The sequence below is a fragment of the Dipodomys merriami genome, unplaced genomic scaffold, assembly GCF_024711535.1.
Source record: "Dipodomys merriami isolate MVZ:Mamm:240054 unplaced genomic scaffold, mDipMer1.0.p SCAF_39, whole genome shotgun sequence".
Classification (NCBI taxonomy): Eukaryota; Metazoa; Chordata; class Mammalia; order Rodentia; family Heteromyidae; genus Dipodomys; species Dipodomys merriami.
The window spans coordinates 4,197,187-4,204,584 of NW_027205492.1; positions in this window are offsets into that span (position 1 = coordinate 4,197,187).

The following is a 7,398-nucleotide window of genomic DNA, read 5'->3' on the forward strand; positions in this document are numbered from 1 at the left end:
TGCAGTTTGATCTGGAAGGAAGACAGTTGTTTTTGGTTTGCTGTTTGATTTCATTTTTGGTAGTACTGGGGTTTAAACTCAGAACCTTGCATTTGCTAGGCAAGTGCTCTACCATTTGGACCACACTCCATACCTCCCTTGAGCCTGGGAGTGAAGGTAGTTCTCTCTTCACATAAGGGAAGTGGCTTACTCAAGGATACATAAAAATGAACTCAAACCTGGCCTCCAGAGGCCATCCCTGTTCCCAAGGCCATCTCCTCTCCTCTTCCAGGTGGAGGAGGAAAAACTCATCTTGGCCAGCAGGGGGTAGTATGCCCTCAGTGATAAACAAGTTGAGAGCCCAGATCCAGCATGCAAGCCAAGTACCTGGCCTTGAGCCCACTCTTAATCCCAGACTTGGGTAGTACTGGGAGCAAGGAGAGAGATGCAGAGAAAAAGTGGGCACCCCCATACCCAGCCCTCTTTCTATTCCTTTTAAGATGAGGAGTTCTGTGGGTGGAGTGTGATTGCACAATAGGATTGGACTTAATACCACTGAATTGAATAGTTAAAAGTGGTTGAAAAAGTAAACTTTATGCCAAGCGTGGTGGCCCACATCTGTACTCCCCGCACTTGAGAGGCAGGAGGGTTGAGAGTTCCTGAGCTAAATATTAACTCTGAAAAGAGGGAAGAGAGGAGAGGAAAGGAGAAGAGAGGAGAGGAGAAAGGAGGAGTAGAGAAAAAGAGGAGGAGGAAGAGAAGGAGGGAAAGGAGGAGGAGGGAAGGAAAGAAGGAAGGGATTGATTTAATTTGATTGATTAATTTGCAGGGATTGAACCTGGAGCTTGGAGCATACTTGGCAGGCACTCTTCTACTTGAACCACACCTCCAGCCAGAAAGTTAATTTTAGCACACTATAAATAAAGCCAGGCGGTGTGTGTGTAAGGAAAAGTGAGAACACTTTCAGGAAATGATGGCTAATAAAGGCCAAGAAGAAGCTGGGTATGGTGGCTCAAGCTACAGAGTACCTGTCTGACCAACAGAGGTCCCCAAGTTCAAATCCCAGTACCACCACCACACAGACACACAGACACAGACACACATACACACAAATAGACCAAGGAGAAATTGAGCTGGGTGGGCAACTCCTTTGGAGAGCATGTATAGCCATGTACAAGGCCCTAGGGGCTCCATCCGCAGCCCATGGAGAAATAAAAGAAGAACGAGAAAAGGCCAGGGGAGGAGCTGCGTGAGGGGTGTGTCCATCTGTGTACTTGTGCTGAAATGTCAAGCCTTCATTCCAGACCAGATCATCGGCCCCAGGATTAGAAAAGGGCTTTTTTTTCCCTCCAAGTGCTCCCTTCTCCAGCGCAAGGGCGGAGGAGACACACCAGTCCCTCTTTGCCTCTGCAGAAGACATTGGCTGGCTGTGTACTTGATTCCCGGTTACTCCTCCCTAAAATGAACCACTAAGAGAAGAGCCTTCTCCCACAGACATCCTGCTGATGAAAACATTTGACCAAATCAGAGCTGCTGACTAAGTAGCAGGGAGAGATGGTGTCAGCAGTAGATCCAAGAGGCTGTGACCGTCCAGGGGTCTGGACATGGTGGCATGCGGCTCGGAGGAGGGACGCACAGCATCCACACAGGTGGGCCATGCACCCACCCACACCCCGCCATGCAAAGCCCAAAGTCCTGGGAGTCCATGTGGGCCAGGTCAGGAGCTGACACACACTTGCGTGTTGTTCCTTGGCAAGATAGATTTGAAAAGGGGGGGGGGAATAAAGAAGAATGTGAGATTGAAAACAGATTATCAAGGAGAAAGTGTGCCAGGCGTGAGACGGAGCTCTGTAGCTGCTGGCCCCTGTCCCGCCCATTCCCCAGCCCTGACGCAAGGTTGGCTGGAGGGAGCTAGTTCTCTGGCGTTGATTGAGCCGAGGGCCTGGCGAGCAGGAGACCAAAGCCTCCCTCATTCCTGCCTGGGTGCCAGACTCTGCATGAGACTTAAAACACGCCCTTGACAGTGCCAAGTACCACGCTGCCCGATGTCTGTCTTCAAGGTGTCTTCTGGTGTGATGCCCATTTCCCAGACTAGTAAACTGAGGTTTACTGGCTGGTCCCCTGGTCATCCTGCCAGTTAAGGTTGAGTATGCTGGACTCTGAGGTGCAGACAGGCCAGGGAGGGTTTGGTGGTCCAGGAAGAAGGTTCTGGAGTACAGGGTTAGAATGAGGGGCAGTATTGTGCAGTGGTTACTTGTTTGACTCTAGAGTCTGATGTTATAGTTGTTTGTGTCAACAGCATGGCCTCGCTGGTCTTCATGGATACAAATATGATTCGTGAAGGTACAGGTCCTTAAAAATGTTAATACTTGAACCAGGCACCAGTGACTCATGCCTGCCATCCTGGCTACTCAGTTGGCTGAGATCTGCAGGATCATAGTTTGAGGCCAGCCTGGTTAAAGTCTACTAGACTCCATCTCTAGAATAACCAGTGAATAAAAAGGTCCCTACTGGAGGTGTGGGTCATTGGTAAAGAGACAGCCCAGTAAGCACGTCGAGCAAGCGTGAAGTCTGCAATTCAAATCCCAATACCAGCCCCCCCCCCCCAAAAAAAAGTCACCACTTAAGCTAGCATGGTGTCTTCTGCCTATAATTCTAGCTATTTGGGAGGTAGAGATAGGAAGATAACAGTTTGAGGCCAGTGTGGGCAAAACGAATGGTCTCACCTCTAAGAACAAGCTGGATCTGGTGAGACAGGTTTATAATTTCATCTACCGGGGAGGTGGAGGTAGGAGAATCAAAATCTGAGTATAGCCTTGTGACAAAAACATGAGAACTTAATAAATGACTACAGCAAGCCAGGTGCTAGTGGCTCACGCCTGTAATCCTAGCTACACAGAAGGCTGAGATCTGAGGATCACGGTTCAAAGGCAGCCCAAGCAGAAAATCTACAATTAACCACCCAAAAACAGGAAATAGAGTTATGGTTCAAAGTGGTAGAGCACTAGCCTTGAGCAAAAGAGCTCAGGGACAGTGCCCAGGCCCTGAGTTCAAGCCCACAACTGACCAAAAAAGAATTAAAAGAAAAAGGATCAGTATTAACCCTCTCCCCACTCCTTCACCCCCCATCAGCTTCATAGCTCTGGGAACTGGATTGCTGTAGAGATAGCTCATCTAAGCAGATTCATTCACTACTTGTCTTTGGTCTTTGGCCAACATTGTCCTTCAGGCTCATCTATGCTACAATGTTACAGTATGAGTCAGAATTTTCTTCCTTTTTATAGCAGAATAATATTCTATTGTGTGCACATTTTGCTTATCCATTTGTCAGTTGCTGGATAACCAGTGGCTTCCATGTTTTGGCTACTTTTGTGAGTCATGGATTTTTGTGTCTGTGTGTGCTGATCCTAGGGCTTGAACTCAGGGCCTGAGAGCTCTCCTTGACCTTTTGTGCTCAAGGCATGTACTTTACCAATTGAGCCACCGCTCCACTAGTAATTAATTGGAGATAAGAGTCTCACGGAATTTCTTGTCTGGGTTGGCTTTGACCCACCATGCTCAGATCTCAGCATCCTGAGTGGCTAGGATTACAGGCATGAGCCACCAGCACCTGGCTTTAGTGGCAGATTTTTAAACAAAGTTTTGTTTTGTTTTTCGAAGGGGAAGCACCGGCCAAGAAGTCAGAGACCAGGCCTCAAGATGTGGCTACTGGTTTGCTGTGCAGCCCTGGGCAAGTTGCTTCCTGATCTGATCCTAGCTGCTTCCCACAGGAGTGTATTGAGCGCAGAGGAGGCAGGGCAGTGTGAGTACTGGGGCCGAGGGAAGCCTTGAGGGACTGTGATTGTTACTCAGTGGGGAGAGGGCAGCGGCTTCCTGAAGCCTGAGTCAGTCCTGGAACAATGCCAGACATCAGGAGGGGCTGTTCTGGGCAGCAGAGCCTGGATTCCACACGGAGCAGTGGCCTGTACCCTGAGCCCTTGGGAGAGCCACACCCTCCATCCTGGACCATCAGCAGCTGTGGGGAGGAAGTCGGTGGGTGTCAGGCCCTAGGGGTCCTGAGGGCAGAGAGATCTTCTGGTCCCACTGCCCCACAGGACAGTTAAGGAGGCTCAGTTAAGATGCATTTGCTCAGAGCCACACTGCCAGAGGGACTGGGCTGGAATAGGAAGCTCAACAGCAATCGTGTGTGTGTGTGTGTGTGTGTGTGTGTGTGTGTGTGTGTGTGTGTGTGTGTATGTGTGTGTGTGTGTTATTCTAAGGCCCCTGGGGGAGACCTCATCCTGGGGCTTGAACTCAGGGTCTGAGCACTGTCCCTGAGCTTCTTTGGCTCAAGGCTCTAGCATTCTATCACTTGAGCCACAGGACCATTTCTGGATTTTTCTGAGTGACTTATTGGAGATAAGAGTATCACGGACTTTCCTGCCTGGGCTGGCTTCGAACCGTGACCCTCAGATCTCAGCCTCCTGAGTAGCTAGGAGTACAGGTGTGAGCTCCTGAGGACCTTCCAACTCAAAGCCCTCGGCTTACATCCTGAGATCTTGGTTCATGTAGAGCCTTCTAGAAACATTAATAATCATGACCATTATCGGAGCCTTCCTGAGTCCCAGGCATAGAGCTGAGCACTTTGCATGCACGCTTGTATTTCTCCCCCCTATCCAAACCCCCGAAGTCCTAAATCCTTACTTCAAAGACATTGGAAGGTTACAAAATGAGAGCAGGCAGAGCTGGGATTTGAACCCAGGCTGGAGGCGTGGGGTATCTGACGACTGAATGTCCACTCTGCTGCTTCATGTAGCTGGGACATCTCCATGAGGCAAAGGGAGAGCAAGGCCTGGAGCAGCTTGGAAGCATGCTGGCTGGGGGGGGGGTAGGCTGGGCCCCCCTTCCTCCTTGCCCCCACCCCATGCCAGGACTGGCTTCTTCCAGAGATACCATTTGGAGATGGAAAGGCTGTGTCTGAGAGTGTGCTGGCCCACTAGGACCTCAGCTTGGACAGGCAAGCTGGGCAGGGGGGAGATGGACTCCCAAGGACGGCCTCCTCCCTTTGGTGACAGCCACAGAAGTCAGTGTTTGCAGGGCGCTGGGCAGGTGCCAGCTCTCCAGCTTAACACCTTCTTTCCATTATTCATTCGCTTCCACTCATTTCTCTATTACTAACATCTTTGTGATTATAAATGTTCTGCCTGATAGTTAGAGGATGAAGTGTCTAATTCAGGCAAAGAGCTTAGCACATTATCAGTAAATGTGAGCTTAAAACTCTATCCAAAGTCTACCAAGTCCTCCCCACTCCCCACCCCCACCACTGTGAGATGGAAAGTCTAAGATTCATGGCAAGGAAGCTCAAGGACACATAGAAAACAAATGAGGCTCTGACCATCTCCTGTGTAGGTGTTGGGACACATTATCCCACAGAGGTACCAGCAATCCTGCCTGGATGTTGTGCCTACTATTAGCATTGCCCTCCTCTCCTCTCTCTTCCTCTTCTCTTTCCTGTTACTTAGGAAATATTTTCAAAATGCAGGAAAGCACTGGAAACATACCACCAACACCCATTTGCCATTTATCCCTAACCTGAATTTAACAGCCGTTGACATTTTACTGTATTTCCTCCATCTTTTGGGCACCAGCATTTTCTGAAGTAAATCACATTCATTGTGATTTTTTTTTTAATATTCCAAAGTAAGAAGACTAATTTGTTTTACTCACTGCCTGAATTGGGAGGTCTTCACGAAAACTTGAATGGATGGATTTCATTGAATCTCCATGGCAACCCTATAGAGTAGCTGCTATTAGTGTCTGTGTTTTTGAGGAAAGAAAACTGAGGCACAAGAAGGGAATCCAGCTTGCAGGGGCTGAGGGTCGGAGTGAGGGCTGGGCGTTCCTGTCTTCTGCCTCTCTCTGCCCTCCAGTCCCATCCAGATACCAACTCAGAGGGAACCCCGAGGAGGGGGAGGGGGAGAGGTTCACAGCTCCTCCCGGATGGCCAGGAGCAGGTCACCCCTCTGGGCACCCGGGAGATGAGGCCCAGCCCTTCTGTCCTGGCCTGGACTGGAGACAGAGGCTCTTTCCCAGACGAGTGACCTTTGGAGTTTGTTATGAATAGAGATTCCTGCTAGGGAACGTGATGGCTGATGGCGGGAGCCGGGGTCTGCAGACGTGCCCCCCCCCACTCCCCGGAATGCGGACAGGAATCTCCAGGCCTCCACCCTGGAGTCCAGCTCTCCCTGTGCAGGGAGAGAGGGCAGTTCTGGGCAGCCCTGCAGCTTGTTGGGCTACTCAGAAGGTGGCCTGGGACCTTCCATCCCCAGATGGGTGAAACTGCACAACTTCGCACCAGGGTTAGGACGAAAGCCAGGCAGGCCAGGTACCCAGGATGCAACTTGCTTTATTTTTGTAGCCTGGGAGTGAAAGTAAGAGCTCTGGCAGGTGAGCCTGGGCTCTGCCCCTAGGCCCCGCCCCCGGGCCGGACCACGCCCCCGCGACTCTTATTGGCTGCTGTCCATACGTGGGCAGGCCCAATTGCTCCTGCTGGGTCTCTCAGTGGGCACCCTTCAAGATGCCCTGATTACCACTACCTTCTCCGTTCTGTGTCTCCTGCTCTGTGCGGGTGGCAAGAGAATGACTTCAAGTCGCCAGAGCCCAGCCCCAGGCTGAGGGCGGACAAGTTACAATCCTTTAGTCCTCGTGATGATCCCGTGAAATGGAAACCCGGGTGCGCCCACTCTTTAAGTCTTTTGTCCGGGGACACACTGTGGAAAGGGCAGAATGGAGAATAGAACCAAGATGGTCTAACTTCAAACCCACAGAGGGGAGCCCGGAGCTCTGCTCTGCCCCCGGCCCTCTGCCCTCTGGTTGAACACAAGGCTTCAGGTAGGAGGAGTCTGGATGCTGAGCTGGGAGGTAAAGTCAGTCCCCAGCCTGACAGGGGACAGGGAGTAGGGTCTGATGGTGCTTTAGCATCTGTGGGACAAGCAAGGCTATTTCCAGACTCTTCCTAGCCCAGTAGTGGCTCCTGCCCTGAAGCTGTGATAGTAACCATGGTCCTGAGCTTAAAGTTACCAAGCACTCTCTCTCTCTACCAGATCCTGGAGTACCACACGACTCTCATTCTAGCTCTCCATCCATTCTCCATCCTCCACTCTCCATGACTGCTTTCATGTGATGATCATGCAACTGCACTGCGGAGTCCTGCTCCCAATTTGGGCGGCTGCATCAGGAAGCCCATGCTGACCGGAGACCTGGCCATCACGCTGCCCACTGGACTGCTCCTCGCTCTCTTATCTCTGTGGGTCACAGGGGTAAACAAAGGCTCAGCTGCAGCCTCTGAGGGCTCCTGCCAAGCGGCCGAGGGGCACCCAGGGGATCCCAACTCACCAGCTGGGCAACCTCAGGGCCCGTGTTTCCGTAAACACCACAGTG